Raw genomic sequence first — 18,365 nt, 5'->3', positions numbered from 1 at the left:
TTCCCCTGAAAATACAGAAAAAAAAAATATTATATATATATATAATCTGTGTGAAATACTGACTCAAATCCCACCAACAAGAGTGGACACACTAGATCACATGACCGTGCATAATTTCCCAATGACTGCACACCTCCCAGTGTAACCCCATGCATGATCCACTCCCCACTGCCATCAATGCCACATCTGTATCACTCCACAAGTGTAAACAATAACATTTCAGAGATACTTCTCAGAAAAGCAACACATCACTGACTCACTGACAGAAATACACATTTCTGACAGAAAAATTTGATTAAATTTTTTTTAAAACTACATAACTTAAAATTACCTGACTTCAACCCTCATCAATCAAAAACTTACCTAAGCAGCCACTTCAGAATCCAGCACAGCAAACATAAGTAGACATGCAGGCCTTGTCCCTGAAGTATTAAGCACTTCCTGCCAGAACAATTAACTGTTCAACATGTTTTCTTTCCAAAATGAACCTCTCCTAAAGTTACAGTAGTCATTATTGTTCAACTGTTCTGAATGTTCGACTGTTTAATTCACTTACACGGTTATTTGATTTAATGTTTATTAAACATAATTCAAATTATACTGCCAATTCTCAACTATATGTATTACTTATTCTATATCTTTTTCACCCTACATCTCCAATAGGGTAGAAAAATAGTGTAGCGCTGTTATTGCAACAGAGATTATCAGTGAATTGTCGGCAGCTGACACAAGGGGATAGCTGCCTGAAAATCCCCAGATCAACCTATACAAACAAAAAAAAAAAAAAACCAGACCATAGTGGATCCTGCTGCCCTGCTGACCACTGACCACTCTGCCGCTGACTGATCCCAATTTGATCTCAGGTTACGGGGTCTACTGCCATACGCAGCTTTGCTGCATCCCATTGTGGAATCAGCTTGTAATCAGAGATTCTGTGAACGGAAAGGCTGTCACCCATGGCCGGCTGTGCTCCGGCGATACATATCCCTGGCTGGGTTGATTGCCCACTTGCATCCCCATTTGCCGATCCCTGACCTGCTCTGGATTCCACGACGGTGGTGAGTGGCAGTCTATAACAGAGGAGATACAAATATCCAAAGTAAGGGGAAATAGCCATTTGCTATCCATTGAATTATGCTTGATTACCAGCTTTTCTATGGAGCTATACCATTGATAAAGGAACTTATATATTTTCATCAGTGACTGTATTGTGTAGGTCATTTGGACTTTTTATGGCCTCATGCCCTTACTAATGTGCGGTTACATTCTGTTTTATTGTTCTTATTGTATGGGTAAATCATTGTATGTGAACTGCAGTTCTATAGGCACATTGTTGCTATTTTAATAAATATATTATGTGATTAAATTTTTTGGTTTGTTTTGATAGAGCAGTGATCTCCAATAGGGGCCATTTTATAAGACACTCTCGGGTGTGTGGTCACGCTGATATATGCATGCCTACGGTCTTGTGCATATATCAGAGTGCAACCACACACCCAAGAGTGATATACCTATTACATATATCTATAAACACAATATATGTCAAGGCTGGACGTGGGCTTGAACCTGGGGTGGAGTCGAAAGGTGGTTGAGGGGACTCTGTCTTTGTACTGGAACGCAGCCGGTCTCAGTGGAGTGTGACTCATGAAGGAGACATGAAGGTGGGATGTCACGTAAGGTGAGATACAGCTTGTGGAGATGCTCACTGAACGCAATCCGGATCTGATGGGTCTAGCAGGAGGTGCGAATCAGGAGATGGACTGTGGTTAGAAGCTGACTGGCACCAGGCAGAGTGGTGATGGGCAAGGATACTCTGGAACTGCGGCACATAAGGTAAGGGAGCACAGGTAACTAGCTCACAGCACACACTGTGAAAATGTTACACTGGCAACCAAAGGGTCTCTAGACAGCCCTTTAGTACTCACAGGTAGTGCAGGATTGGCTGCTAGCACACAGAACCAGGCTCCCCCCTGATTGGCCAACCCAGGCACCTGACCCCTGATCCAAGATGGCTGCGCCCAGAGAACTACAGTGCAGCAGCACTGCCCAACTCACCCCCTTCTCTCCTGCCTCCAGATGGATGCCTTCCGCCTCCGGCATCCTACAGCAGCCAGCGACGTTCTCCAGGGACCCGCATCGCCACCGGACGACCCGTGCCAGAGCGTCCAGAGAGGTAAGAAGTGCGATCCAGGCTGCCTCTCAGAGCCGGGCGTGACAGTAACCCCTCCTTTATGGGTGGCCTCAGGACATTTTTTGGGGTTCTCAGGATGCTCAGAGTGAAACTTAAGCACTTTTCGTGAAGCATGGACATCCTTCGCTTCTACCCAGCATCATTCCTCAGGACCATAGCCTCTCCAATCTAGTAAGTACTGTAGTTGACCATAGCAAACACGAGTCTCCAATATTTGATTGACTTCAAACTCTACACCCCTCTCGGTAATAACTGAGTGAACGTAGTAGAACTTTGCGGAAGCGGTTGAGAATCAGAGGTTGTAATAGAGAGATGTGGAAGGAGCTGGGTATTCTGAGGTAGGATGGAAGTTTTAGTCTGTAAGCCACTGGGTTAATTACTTGTACGATGGGAAACGGGCCAATGAAGCGAGGGGCAAACTTCATCGATGGAACCTTGAGACGAAGATTTCCGGTGGACAGTCATACTAGATCGCCCTCTTTCAGTTTGGGCACCGCTCTTCTCTTCTTGTCAGCCCCTATTTTGTACCGATCTGAGGTTTTCCGTAAAGAGGCATAGACTTGAGTCCAAATTTGTGAGAATTTTTGTAAAGTTGAGGTTACTGCTGGTACTTCGAAGATTGGTAGTTCCTTGAATTCCGGTACCCTGGGATGTAGACCAAAAACTGTGAAAAATGGGGTTAGACCTGTAGAAGAATGGTAAGAACTATTATGAGTGAATTCTGCCCAGGGTAGGGTTTCTGCCCAATTGTCTTGGGATGAGGACATATGGATCCATAAGAAGGTCTCGAGGTCTTGATTTACCCTTTCCGTACATCCGTTGGACTGAGGATGGTAGGCTGTAGAGAAATTCAACTTGACCCGGAAGACAGAGCAGAGAACTCTCCAAAACCTCGCTACAAACTGTACCCCCCGGTCGGAGATAATTTCGGTTGGAAGACCGTGAAGGCAAAAAATATGGTTGACAAATAATGGGGCCAGGTCAGGAGCGGAGGGTAGCTTCTTGAGGGGGATGTAGTGTACCATCTTTGAGAACCGCTCTACAGCTACCCAGATGGTGGTAAATCTGTTGGAGGTAGGCAAGTCCATGGATAAATGTGTCCATGGATGGGTTGGAATAGACAGAGGAAGTAAGGTACCGGCTGGAGCTTGTCTGGAAGTTTTATGCTGGGTGCATAGTGGGCAGGAGGAAATGAATTCTGCGACTTCAGTTTTCATGGCAGGCCACCAATATGAGTGCTGTAAAAATTCCAAGGTCTTACGTATGCCCATGTGCCCAGAGAAATGAGAGGAATGAGCCCAATTCAGTAGCTGCTTGCGTAGATCAGGGGTCACAAAAGTTCTCCCAGGAGGTGGTTGAATGTGGGTAGAGGCAAATACTTTGGATTCTAGGACTGGAGTTTCTTTAAGATTCTCGGTGGTTGCTTTGGAGGAGAAAGAGTGGGAGAGTGCATCTGCTTTCTGGTTTAGGGAACCAGGATAATAGGTCAGAGTAAAGTTGAAGCAGGAGAAGAATATCGCCCAACGGGCCAGTCTAGAGCTGAGACATTGGATGTTTTTCAAGAACAGAAGATTCTGGTGATCTGTATAGACTGTGATGGGAAACGTGGCCCCTTCGAGGAGATATTGCCATTCTCCAAAAGCTAACTTCACCGCTAACAATTCTTGCTCCCCAATAGGGTAATTTCTTTCAGCCAGAGTGAATTTTTTGGAAAAGAATCCACAGGGATGGTATTTACCATCCTCGAATCTTTGCGAGACCACTGCCCCTACTGCCTCTGAGGATGTGTCCACCTCTAGAAAAAATGGATTATTTACATCAGGTTGTCTTAAAACAGGGGCAGAGATGAAAGCTTGTTTTAACATGTGAAAGGCAGCGTCAGCCTCAGGAGGCCACTTGGATGGGTTCGCCCCCTTGCGAGTTAGTGCATATATAGGTGCCACTAGGGTGGAGAACCCTTTAATAAACTTTCGGTAGTAGTTAGAAAAAACGAGAAATCTTTCTATCGCCTTTAGTGAATTCGGACGAGACCAATCCAAGACAGCCTGTACTTTCTTAGGATCCATCTCTAGGCCGGCGCCTGAGATAATGTATACTAGAAATGGGATGGATGGGACCTCAAACACGCATTTCTCCACTTTACAGTATAAATGGTTCCTCCGTAGGCGAGTCAGGACTTCTTTTACTTGAGAGCGATGTTCGCACAAGCTGGATGAAAATATCAAAATGTCGTCTAGATAGACGACCACAGAGACATACAGTAAGTCCCGGAAGATTTCATTCACAAAATTTTCAAAAACCGCAGGGGCATTGCAGAGACTGAAGGGCATTATCAGGTATTCAAAATGCCCATCTCGAGTATTAAAAGCAGTTTTTCACTCATCACCGGCTCGTACCCCAATAAGATTATATGCTCCTCGTAAGTCCAACTTTGTGAATATGGAGGCTCCTTTCACCTGATCGAACAACTCCGTAATGAGGGGTATTGGATACCGGTTCTTAATAGTGATGTCATTTAGGCCTCGATAGTCGATGCAGGGGTGCAGGCCTCCATCCTTTTTAGACACAAAGAAGAAGCCCGCTCCCACTGGGGAAGAAGAAGGTCAAATAAATCCTTTTTGAAGGTTCTCCTGGATATATGCGGTCATGGCCTTGGTCTCAGGTAAGGATAGCAGGTAGGTACAACCACGTGGCTGAGTCTTGCCGGGAACCAAATCGATGGGGCAATCCCATTCCCGATGTGGAGGCAGGGTATCAGCTCCCGCTTTACAGAAGATGTCTCCAAAGGAATGATACTAGCTGGGTATTTGTGCAGAAGTAGAAATGTGGATCTCTTTCATGGGCCTAATTTGAGGAAGGCAGACTCCATGACAAGCTTCACCCCAGGTTAAGATCTGCATGGATTCCCAGTCAATGTTGGGAGAATGTTTACGTAACTAGGGATATCCAAGAATGACTTCATGAGAGGCCTTGGGAATAACTAAAAATTGAATATCTTCCGTATGGAGAGCCCTCACTCGAATCTTCACAGCTTACGTATGTAGAGATACCATGCCATTGGAAATTTGGGTACCGTCTACTGCAGACAAGATGACTGTATGCTTGAGGGGGAAAACAGGAATCTCAAATCTACAGATGACTTCAGTGGTGATAAAATTATCGGCCGCCCCTGAGGAGAGAAAGAACATCTTTAGGACCATGTAAAAGTTCCAGAATAATGGACAAGGTACAGTCAGTTTTAACTGGAGACGAGGACATAACTCCCAACCTGGTGTCTCCGATGCCGGTTAGGAGCGGAAGTTTCCCGAAGGGTGACGAGGGCAAGTAGCAACCAGATGCCCAGTCTCTCCACAATACATACAGAGGTTCTCCCGGTGGCACCTTTGTCTTTCCTCAACCGAGAGGCGGGCCCAGTTAATCTGCATAGGTTCGTCGCCTAATGGTTCAGGGTGCGGAGCAGCTGAAGAGTTAGTTGGTTCAGGTTCCAGCCTATCTCCCTTGGTTTTCTCACCTTGTCGTTCTCGGTAACGCATGTCTACTTTGTTGCAGAGAGAGGATAGATCATTGAGAGTGGTGGGAAGATCTCGAGTGGCAAGATCATCTTTCATACGGTCAGACAGCCCACTCCAGAAGGCAGAGATCAAAGCCTCCTCATTCCATTTAAGCTTCAATGCCAATGTCTGGAATTGGATGACATACTGACTGACGGGACGACTGCCTTGATGGAGATGCAGGATCTCGGCAGCTGCCAAGGTAGTTCTTCCGGGGTCATCAAAAATCCTCTGGAAAGATGTCAGAAACTCGGAGTAGTTATCCATCAAGGGGTCAGACCTCTCCTAAAGTGGTGAAACCCAATCCAGAGCAGTGCAGGACAAAAGGGACACGATATAGGCCACTTTGGACTTGGGTGATGGGAAGTTCGTAGGCTGTAGAGTGAAGTGGACATCACATGGATTAAGGAATCCACGGCACAATTTAGGATTCCCAACAAATTTATTGGGTGTCAGGAGATGCAGACAGGATGGCATGTAGAGAGCAGGAACAGCTGGAGTTGGCTGATCTGTGACGGCAGGCATATTGACTGTGACTAGGGAAGCCTGCAGAGTGTCCTGATGGATGGACATTTCTTGTAAGAACTGGGCCATTTGTCACTGTGAAGCCTCCAGTTGCTCTAAGTGGCTTGCGATACCCTGGAGCAGGTAGGACCTCAAATCCAATCCACTGGCCGAATCCATTTGGCCAGTGCAAACTGTCACGGCTGGACGTGGGCTTGAACTGGGGTGGAGTCAGAAGGTGGTTGAGAGTACGCTGTCTGGTACTGGAATGCAGCCGGTCTCAGTGGGGTGTGACTCATGAAGGAGACGTGAAGGTGGGATGACATGTAAGGCGAGATACAGCTTGTGGAAAAGCTCACTGAACGCAATCCGGATCTGACAGGTCAAGCAGGAGGTGCGAATCAGGAGATGGACTGTGGTTAGAAGCTGACTGGTACCAGACAGAGTGGTGATGGGCAAGGATACTCTGGAACTGTGGCACGTAAAGGTAAGGGAGCACAGGTAACTAGCTCACAGCATACACTGTGAAAACATTGCACTGGCAACCAAAGGGTCTCTAGACAGCCCTTTAGTACTCACAGGTAGTGCAGGATTGGCTGCTAGCACACAGAACCAGGCTTCCCATTGATTGGCCAACCCAGGCACCTGACCCCTGATCCAAGATGACTGCGCCCAGAGAACTACAGCGCAGCAGCGCTGCCCAACTCACCCCCCCTATCCTGCCTCCAGACGGATGCCTTCCGCCTCCAGCATCCTACAGCAGCCAGCGCCGTTCTCCAGGGACCCGCACCGCCGCCAGATGACCCATGCCAGAGCATCTGGAGAGGTATTTAGCGTGATCCAGGCTTCCTCTCAGAGCCGGGAATGACAATATATATGTAATAGATATACCACTCTTGGGTGTCCAGTGAAATTCTGATATATGCACAAAGCTGAACCCCAAGTGCCTTCAACCACACAAGGGGTGCATAAATCAGAGTGCAACAGCACACCCAAGAATGGTATAGCATATAAAATGGTCCCTGTTGTGTTATAATAATTTTACAATAGTTGCACAATTAAAGAAGTAACATGGTGACTTCCAGGAATTAAGGATTTTTCTCTTTTGATCCTAAGTTTTCTTCTTGAAGATGACCTACTACTCTCAGTAAATCATTCTCATCAAGAAATGGGTCTAGCTTTCTCAAAGTGCTGTCTCTGGGAATAGGATTTCCAGTGCTAATGCAGTCAATCTCTCTCTAGCATAGGTTCGGTCCTGCACAACATGAATAATGAAGTTCTTAGATTGTTGTATTTCTTTTGCCATGTAAATATTTTGACAGTGATGCCAACCTTTATATTCATTTACATTTTATCAATATGGTGCATTTAAATGAACCGGCAATGTGGGTTAGGCAGGTAAAGGCTGTAACAAGTGATTTCCAAGTCGACAATCTGAAATTATGGTTAGGATTGTAGTCACTTGAGGGTGGATTTTGTCATCTGAATCTGTGTCTACTAGCTCAAATGTGTTACTTTCAGGATTGTTTCAATCTGCCTTGTACAAGAACTCAAGTCCTCTAAGCCATAAAGTGTCTTCAAGGACACTGGCTGAGATGGCTCTTGTAGCACGGTCTGCAGGATTGTGAGCAGTTGATACATAGTGCCACTGTTTTGTATTGGTTGATCGCCTGATCCGTAGCACCTGATTGCTGACAAACATGGAATTGTCTGGTCTCATTGCAAATGTAGCCTAACACTACTTTACCATTTTTGTAGAATTCTGTTCCGAGATTTCAATTGGCAACTCAGATGAAAAGAACTTAGCTAATTCTACAGCTAATACTTCAGCACAAAGTTAAAGTCTGGGCACGGTGTGCTCTGGATGTGGTGCTAGCTTCGCTTTGCCCATAACAAATCCTATGTGACATTGTCCTTTAATGTCCACAGTTTTAAGATATGTGACAGCAGCAATTGCTTGTATTGAAGCATCAGAGAATACACTTTGGGTTTGTACTTCTGTAAAAGGCACAGGAGCATATGGACGAGTAACATAAAGGTTGGTTAAGGCAGACAGTAATTTTTCCACTCTTACCACGAATCCCTTTTCTGTGGAGGCTGAGCAGAGCTTTACCCTGGACAGTGACTGGAGCTACAAATCCTAAGGGTTTGTACAAGCTATCTATAGCAGACAAGACACCTCTGTGAGTAAAATGCCTTTTTGCACTGTTCACTTGGAAGGTAAAGGAGTCAGATTTTTAACTCTCATAAGAGTCCAAGGCTACGCTGAGCTGGTGGACAATCCATTCCTAAATCCAAATCCCTTAAGTCACTGGTATCCCTTAACTCTTTTGCTGCTGGAAGCTATTTTGTGAAACCTGAAATTAGAACTTACAAGTATTTCCCGAGCTCTCTTGAGGAGGCTGATTGCGGTTTCATCTTTGGAATAGATTTTAAACAGTGATCCACGTAGAAATGTTTTTCTATGAGCTGTCTAACATCAGAACCATACTCTAGCTCCTTCACCTGAGCTGAACATCTGAATCCATAGATGGCAACCTCAGGAGAAGAGCTATTACCAAAGATGTGTACCCTCATTTGGTACTCTGCAATTTCTTTAGAAGGGTCATAGGGCCTGATTCAGAGCCGGACGCTCTGACCAGAGCGCTCGCTCTGAATCAGTGCCCTCCTACCTTAAAATGGAGCGGCCTACTGGCTGCTCGCATAGCTGTGGGTGACCACCCACAGCATATGCGAGCGGCCAAAAAGATGGTCGCGATGGTCAAGACCATCGCGACCATCGGGCTTGCGATGAGACCCTTGTGGTAGGGTCTCGTTGCTACAAGCCCTGGAGTGATTTTGGCTCTATCAGAGCCAAAATCACTCCCACTGACATCACTAGTGATGTCAGTGGGGCCGGACTCAGACGGTAGGCGTTCCCATGGGCAACCATGCCCCCGGCACGCCCACTAAAGGGGGCGTGCTGTCAGTCACCATCGACAGCATGCCCCCTTTAGTGCGAGGCTTGGCCGTTGTTATTCAGGTCTCGCGCATGCGCACGACGGAGCTCCCTCCATCGTGCGCATGCACATTGGGGGAACATTGACCCACTTGCGAGCGTCCTGCGCTCGTGAGCGGGTCTGAATGACCCCCATTGTCTCTGAACCAAAGGAATCTTAGGAAGTTCCTGTCTTTCTCTTACGAGGAAGCAATGGAACATTTGTTTGAATGTCGGCAGTGAGGACAATAGAATCCTTTAGGAAATGGATGAGTACTCCAAGGAGTTGTTGTTAAATTCAGGTGAACATCATTTAAGGGCATTGCTAAATGCAGGAGTCCCAATTATCGGCAATCTGCATGTGCACAGGACCCATTTTGTGAGTGTGCAGAATGGGTCATGCAAGCCCTTGAATGCCTACTTGACAGGTAGAGGCATTTAAGGGGCAGGGCGGGGTCAGCCGGAAATCAAGGAAATGGGGCGTGTCTGCCCCATTTTCCAGGATTGGCCAGCCCAGAGACTGTGTGGACGTACGCAGTCTTCTGGGCACGGAAGCCGCCCAGCCTGAGTAAGCCGAGGCTTACTCAGCTGCCTGGTGCTATCCAACATTGTGACCATCGATGGTCACAATGGTGATCCCAGCCTGAGACCTCCATCGCAGTGCTAGTATTGCAAAAGCACCAGGTGGTGTCATATACTTCCTGCTGCATTTTCATTATTGCAATTGCAAAGCTGCCTGCGTGGTAAATTGAACTTGTTATTGAAGGTGTCTTACAGTCTCACTCTTCTCTTTCTCAATTTAATTTCTCTTGTTGTTCATTCTTCCAGACTTTACTCTGTCAGCCTGTGCCTCCTCTTTCATTTTTTTTCTCTGTCTCTTCTCCACTCTCAGCTTAAGAGCAGTATTCAATTTGAGCCGAGCCGCGATACTTTTTCGCGGCCCGGACTTTCTGCTACTTCACCTGCTTTGTAGGTGGAAAAGTATCGTGGCCGTGACGGCTTTACCCCGTATTCAATATGGAAGTACGCGAAAATGGGACCCAGCGTAATCTATGCAAGCGGAAAGTACTGTCAGTTTTGGGGAAATTGGCCTGACACCCCCCAAATGATGGGTGTCCCTATAGTGCCCCCCGATTTTGGCTTGCTGAAGGTATTTGGTGTTTTTAAACGGGCTCAATAGCTGCTAAATAGTGTTTTTCTATACATGATGCAGAATAGTATTCAGAAGTATTTTTTCCACAAAATAAGTTATCCCAGCAAATTTGGGGTACTTAAAAATGGGGGACAGCATATTTAAAAGTTGCTAAAGTAAAGTTGAAAAAATAGTGACAAATCCACCTGCTGCAAGCACCTGCAATAAAAAAAACACTTGGGGCATACTTGGGGATCCCACCAGAGTCAAGTTCGCTAGTTTTTAAGTTGGTACCCCAACATTTTTTTTGCCCCCTTTTTCAAAGTCATTTTTTGGTGTGTCCTTAAGTGTTTTTTTTATTTTTTTGACACAGACTACCTTTGGGGGACTGTCTGAAGGCTGCACGGGGGTTCCCGCAACATTGCACCCAAAAACCCCAATTCTTCACTTTTTTTCCACCTTTCATTCATAGGCAAACCTTTTCCACCTATTACATTGCATTGACTTTCCGCCTAGGCGGAAAGTGTTTCAAATTGAATACAGGGTAAAAGTCAGACAGGTGAAATTTACATCATCGGTGAAATGGACTTTTTGCCTCAAATTGAATATGGCCCTAAGTCTCTCTCTATAAAATCACACACACTCTCTCTTTCTCTCCTCACCAATGATGTCACTCCAGACACATAGGCACCGCTGAGTCTGACATGCAGCGAGTGAGACTGACTGCTCAGTTACCAGTAGCTGCAGCAGCCAGACACCACAGCAGCCAACCAGTGTTCACTGAGAGTATGACCAGTGACAGTGAGCCAGGGGTGGGACTGTCCTATGTGCTGCTGCTAATTGACTGACCAGAGTGTCTGTCACCATCAGCCACCACCCCAGCAGCAGCATGCACACAGCAGCAGTAGCCCAGTCAGTGTGCTGTACTCTATTCTTAAGTTGTAAGTGAATATAAAACAAGAAGAGATTCAGCTGGCAGCCCAAAGCAGTGACAGCACCACACAGTGTCACCCCAAAAATAAAACATTGGAAAAGAAGGGACAAACATCGGGGGAGAAATCTTGCAATGGTAATGAAACATTGGATCCTAAACATTGCAGGGTTGAACATAAAAACCATCTGACCAATGTTTCTGATAAAACATCAAATGATTCTCATTCCTAATTTTAATATCTCCTAATGTGGGGAGTGGACAAGAGCCTTGTAGGCTGTCTTCCCACCAATGTGGGGGAATGAAAATGATCCTTTATGGGCTGTCTTTCCACCAATGTTGGGGGGTTGAACAGTATTCTTATGGGCTGTCTACACTCCTATGTGGGGGTGTGGATGTGTTCCTTATGGGCTAATTACTTTTCATTCTACAGATCATCACATAAATGTAATGACATTGAAATTATATGAGTGCAATAAATGCCATTGGTTGACAAGAGCATAATTTATATGTAAATTATTTTACCCAGAATGTATCTTGTGTTGTTAAAAGCATAATGCATTATAGATGGCATAATTTTTACATATGTAAATTATTTTACCCAGAATGCATCATTTGTTATTAATGCAATGTTTGTGCTCTACTCTTTGCCTGTCTTGTTTGCATAAAGAAATGAATAAACAGTGGTTTGCAATATATTAAGTGTTATAAATTAAAAATATATTGGAATGAGGAAAAAAAAAAAAGTCTCTCTAATTCTGGTGTTTGAATTAAACTACTCCATGTAATTATGGTTTGTTTAAATTCACCCAATGTGGGGTATTGGACATGATCCTTATGGGCTGATTGCACTCGAATAGCAGGGGATTGGTCATGAGCCTTATGGGCTGTCTTCACTCCAATAGTGGGGGAATGGACATGACCCTTATGGGTTGTTTTTGCTCTAAACATTATTACAGGAATGTGATGTCATTGAGTGAGTCAGTGTTTTGATTGAGTGCAACAATGGCATCAGTTGTTAAAATCATAATGCATTATAGGTAGGATAATTTGCATATATGAAATTTATTTTACCCAGAATGCATCTTGTTTGTTATAGATACTCTTTTCCTGTGTTTTTTGCATGAAAAAACTAATAAACAGTGGGGGGAAAGGGTATGGTCCTAATGGGCCAACCTTGATTCAAGTTCTCACCTTCAGGGGAGAGCAAAGGAAAACCTTGACCAATGTAGGGGTTAATAATTTATATATCTATATAAAATTTATGTAGTTCTTTGTAGATTTTTATTGGAGGGGGCGTGCCATTTTTAAATTTTCCCTGGGCTCCAAAAACCCTAGATATGACATTGATTTGGAGCCATGTATGACCCATTGTTCCTGCAGATTGTAAGGTAACATTTGCACTATAGGATTAATGCCTCTGGCTGTATCAAGGAAGGCAAGTCCTGGCAAGTCTACCTTGCACTTGGCTACTTGAAGTTCCATTAGTAAGTCACTTAATTCTCTAAGTTTCTAATAGCCTTTGTTAGGTAAGGAAATCATCAATTCTTTTGAACAGTGCACTTTCTATTATCTCTGGTGAGCCATAGCACTCATTAAGTCTTTTCCAGATCAATTTAAGGCCATTCTCAGGATGGATAGTATGTATCCTTCTAGCATGTTTGGCAAATTCATTCCCGAGCCATTTATTTAAAAGGTCTATCTCCTCACTTAATGAAAGGCCTAATCCTCTGATCGCATTTTGGAAAGAATATTGTAGACTCTGAAGCTCTCAGGGCGATCTTTGAAAGTCCATTTGTCACTAGCTCACGTAGAGCAAGAAACATAGCAAAGTCTATGTTTGTCCTGATTGGTTCTAGGAGATGCTACTGGCACATTAACATGGTGGGTAAGTGGTGTGTAGTCATACCTGTTAAAGTTGTCTGGTTCCAGCCGGCCTGTATCATACCACTTTTGTGTACAGGAGGCTGCACTTTGTTGCAATTTGCAGATTCAGAAACCTGCCGTGGGGGAGAGTTGTCACTCATGGGTTCACACACAGTGTCAAGAATTCTCTTGCTTACAAATTTGCAGTTTGTTGCTGACTTCTGGTGGTGTTGCACAGGTTGTTTGAGTTGTTTCGCTAATGGAGTCTGGTTGCGTACCTTGTACTGGTGGAGGGTTGCTGTCTATTTTGGAAACTTGATAGACATTCTGATGTACGTTGTAGTGAATCCTGGGATCCAATCTCTGAATGGTTCTTTTCATATCAGAGTGTTCTGCAGTTTCCAAGAACTCTGCTTCAGCTATGGCACCTACTGCTTCAAGGGCCAGATTAACAATGGGGCAGGTGGAGCTACAGCTCCATGCCCCCATTGAAAATAGGCCCACAGGATCCCTTGCAGATGGTGTTGACTGGAAAAAAAATTTTTCCTGTCACCGCCGGCGCCCGTATATAGCATAACCCATTCATCCCATGCCAGTTCTAAAGCATCAATGTGGCTCACACTGCCAGATCCCGGAGCCACGTACACTTGTGGAAGTCTTAAGCTCCACCCTCATCAACCATGGCTCCACCCACTCATTTTGCAAAGCCTAGTCTATTCCCTCTGGCCTCCTGAAGCTCTGCCTATTCAACCCCCCTTACCGAAGCTCCACCCCTCCTGCCGGGTGCTATAAACCCCCGCCCCCACCCTCATGAAGTCCTACCCATTCTCCTTGTCTGAATGAAGCTATGCCACTGCCAGCTGTAAAGCAGGGCTGCTCAGCCACCTGATGACTAGAGCAGCCTAGTGAAGAGAAAAAAGAGTTGGCAAAAGTAAAAAATTTTTTATTAGTTTTGACCCTGCAGTTTATTTTCCCCTATGAAATTTGGACAATGGGGAGTGTTCTTCCTGCACTAGGTGGTAGAAGACCGTGTAAGGGATCCTCACCCAATCAGCAGACTGCTCTTCCCAGGACCGCCATCCCTTGCCCACTGCCCAGGAGCAGAAGCAGCACCTCCCACCAAACCCAAGCCGGACTCTGAGTGATGTCCGCACGCGGCCACTCATTGTTGGAACAGGTAAGAGCTGGGAGCGGAGCACAGCAAGGCGACCACAGGGAGTCCGACTCACACCCCCCCACACCGAGCGGATGCAGTGCAAGAGCCCAGAGGAGGAGGAGAGGCTGGAGAGGGAGCACTTCTGGAAGAGCATCAACACATTCTCCTGCTATGGATGAGTGTATGCATTCCCTCTTCACTGTGAGAAGTTAGGGTATAGCATGGTCCATCTGGCTTCCCTCTATCAGTGTATCATGTGGGCAGCAATGGTTCCTCAGCATCCCTGTAGTAGTGCTAAGAATGTGTATAGGTAACCGCAACTATAGAACATTTCTGATGGTTTCTAAAACATAGTAGGCAACTCTTAAGCCAGGTACACACTAGACAATATGTTATCCGATGCAGCGGATTGGATGACATATCATCAACATCAGGCAGTGTGTACCAGCTATGTCGCTGATGATTGGCGCTCTCGCAAGTCATCAGTGACATCACCTGTTGGACCTGCATGCAGGTCAGGTCTGATGGGTGATTTAGTCAATAGAGGCCTTGTTCCCAAATGCAGCATGGCCCCTGGTGTCGTTCCATCGCTGTGTGTATGCAACCCGCCAGGTCCCACTGCTCATGATATAGCACTGAGAGCCCGATTCAGACCCAGACGCTAAGAAGCATTTGCTTGTAGCTGCCGATGGTTCGCATTGTGTGCATGCATATGCATCACAGTGCACAAACTAGTCCAAGCGATCAGGAAGCATTGCGTGTGCAATAATGGCTGCATTACTGACGGATGATGATTTTGAGGAACCACTGGTTTGGGACCTTGTTTTGTATGAAGATGTTTTCTGTGACATGATGATGGGATGTCGATGATTGACAGTGTAGAGACTGCTGTATTGCTATATGCTGGTAACTGTGCTGACAGTTTAGCAGGTCTCTGAGAAGTCAGGGTCTTAAAAGCGTTGTAAAGCTGCTTGACTGTGCAGGGACTGTTGTATTGCCATATGCAGGTGGCTGCACTGACAGTGTACAGGTTCTTGTGGAGTTAAATGGCGGTACGCCTATTGCTGGGTTGCCATGGCTAGTAGACTGTATAGAAACTTTTGTACTGTTACACTGCCAGCCACAGCTATCTGCATATAACAGATCTGTAAATCGGCATACATGTGTTAAAAATAAACTCATCTATTAATACAATGAACAGAAGAGAAATCTAAATCAAATCAATATTTGGTGTGACCACCCTTACACACATCTGTAATACTTAGCAAGTCTGCAAAACTATCAGTAACATCGAGTACCATTGCAGCCTCATGCACACTTGCACAAGGTCTGACCTTACTCAGAAATTGATAACCTCATCACACGCAGTGAAAGCCCATGCTCTATATAGCATCACAGAGGCTAATTTATGCATGCCCCTGTAACGGCGTTCAAAAGCACTGGCACGCCTGCAGTTTTCCCAACACCCCTTCCCAGTCACCACCCCCAAATGTTCAGTTCCTGTCAGTCACACTGCAATAGGTCTGCGTAGTCACTGCGATCGCAGTCCCAATCACAGAGATTTGCGCACACGCATTGCGATACATACACAAGTGCAGTATGCAACAATCAGCCAATTGCATGCATAATCACAGTTTCAATCGCTAATGAATCAGGCCCATAGTTAGGTGTATGATTAACTAATCATACCGAACAGGTGATGATAATAATCATTTTCATATGTAGGATGAAACACAGTCATTAACTTAAACAGAAACAGCTTAAGAACAGCCAAACTCTGTTACAAAAGATGAGGTTGTGGAAGACAGTTTTATGTCACAGGTCATACACCATGGCAAGACTGAGCACAGCAACAAGACACAAGGTAGTTATACTGCATCAGCAAGGTCACTCCCAGGCAAAGATTTAAAAGCAGACTGTGGTTTTAAGATGTGCTGTTCAAGCTGTTTTTAAGAAGCAGAAAGAACTGGGCAACGTTTAGGACTGTAGACGCAGTGGTCAGCCAAGGAAACTTACTGCATCAGATGAAAGACATCCTGCTTCCCTTCGAAATCGGAAGATGTCTAGCAATGCCATCAGCTCAGAATTGGCAAAAACCAGTGGGACATGACTGTACCTAACTACTGTTTGGGGAAGTCTGGCTAGAAGTGGTGTTCATGGAAAAATTGCAGCCAAACTCTGTTACAAAAGATGAGGTTGTGGAAGACAGTTTTATGTCACAGGTCATACACCATGGCAAGACTGAGCACAGCAACAAGACACAAGGTAGTTATACTGCATCAGCAAGGTCACTCCCAGGCAAAGATTTAAAAGCAGACTGTGGTTTTAAGATGTGCTGTTCAAGCTGTTTTTAAGAAGCAGAAAGAACTGGGCAACGTTTAGGACTGTAGACGCAGTGGTCAGCCAAGGAAACTTACTGCATCAGATGAAAGACATCCTGCTTCCCTTCGAAATTGGAAGATGTCTAGCAATGCCATCAGCTCAGAATTGGCAAAAACCAGTGGGACATGAGTGTACCTAACTACTGTTTGGGGAAGTCTGGCTAGAAGTGGTGTTCATGGAAAAATTGCAGCCAAATAGCCATATCTTTGATGTGGAAACAAGGCCAAGCGACTCAACTATGCAGGAACACATAGGAACTGGGGTGCAGAAAAATGGTAACAGGTGCTCTGGACTGATGAGTCAAAATTAAGAGTTATGGTATAACATACCTTTGTTAACCTTTTTTTTGAGGTCAATAGGGTTCACAGAAATTACCTTGGGGTATGTGATTGGAGTGATCCAGGCACCAAACAGTTACAAGCTTTTAGCTTCTAGGATGCACTGGGTCCTCCTCCATATATACCCCACCCCTGGCTACAAGCATTTAGTTTGTTACCAAGCCCAAAGCAGGAGAAGGAAAGATGAGAAGGAAGGACAAATGTACCTCAGAAACACTCTCTCTAGAAGAGGTAATCATAGAAATACAAAAGAAAAGATTACCCAATAATACCAGGTATGTTAGGGTGGGTGTCCCTTGGACCTAGGACCTTGAAGAAAAAGAGTTAACTAAGGGTCCACATAAGTTACCTTGGGGATGTCCCAAAGCAGTTCTCTTAAGGGTGGGGATGCTCCTGTTTAGTAGAAAGGAGAATCCGATTCCCAAAAGGAAGCATCCCGAGAGGCAAACGTACCAAATGTGTAAAATTTGACAAAAGCGTGGACGGAAGACCACGTGGATGCCTTGCACAATTGTTCAGCAGAGGCACCACGATGAAATGCCCACGATGGTCCCACGTATTGAGTAGAAAGTGCTGTCACTGTGTTTGGAACAGAGAGATCAGCTTGTGTGTATGCTTGAGAAATTGTCATACAAAGCCACCTAGCCAGAGTTTGTTTGTTAGCTGGCCAGCCACGCTTATGACAGCCATACAACACAAAAAGAGTCAAATTTCCTAATGGAGTCAATGCGATATGTAGGGCGTGTACAACATCCAGAGAAGCTTAACCCCTAGAAAGGCCTGAAGGCTGAAAGGCTGGAACCACAGTTTCTTCATTTACATGACAGCGGGATACAGTCATAGGAAGGTAACCCACCCTGGTACGAAGAACAGCTCTATCCTGATGAAAAACCAAAAAGGGAGTGTGACAAGAAAGAGCTGCCAAATCAGAGACCATGTGGGTAGAGGAGATAGCCAGAAGAAAAACTGTCTTAGTTAACCACCTAAGGTCTACTGATTTCAGGGGTTTGAATGGGGGAGCCTGTAGAGCCCTGAGAACCAGAGACAAATCCCACGGAGCTACCGAAGGGACAAAGGGAGGCTGAACCCTCAGAACACCCTGAAAAAAAGTCCTAACATCAGGCAGCGGGGCGATCCTTTGCTGAAATCAAACAGAGTGCAGATGCCTGAACCCTCAGGGTGGCCAAGCGGAGACCCCTGTCTAATCCAGCCTGAAGAAAAGCAAGCACTGGAGAGATTCTAAACACTCCAGGAACATATTTTCTATGTTTACACCACTGAAAATATGAGTGCCAAACTCTGTAATAAATGTGGGCAGAGGAAGGTTTCCGCGCCCT

This window comes from Taudactylus pleione, unplaced genomic scaffold, assembly GCF_031769625.1.
Source record: "Taudactylus pleione unplaced genomic scaffold, aTauple2 ptg001531l, whole genome shotgun sequence".
Classification (NCBI taxonomy): domain Eukaryota; kingdom Metazoa; phylum Chordata; class Amphibia; order Anura; family Myobatrachidae; genus Taudactylus; species Taudactylus pleione.
Note: the sequence above shows the minus strand (reverse complement) of the source record.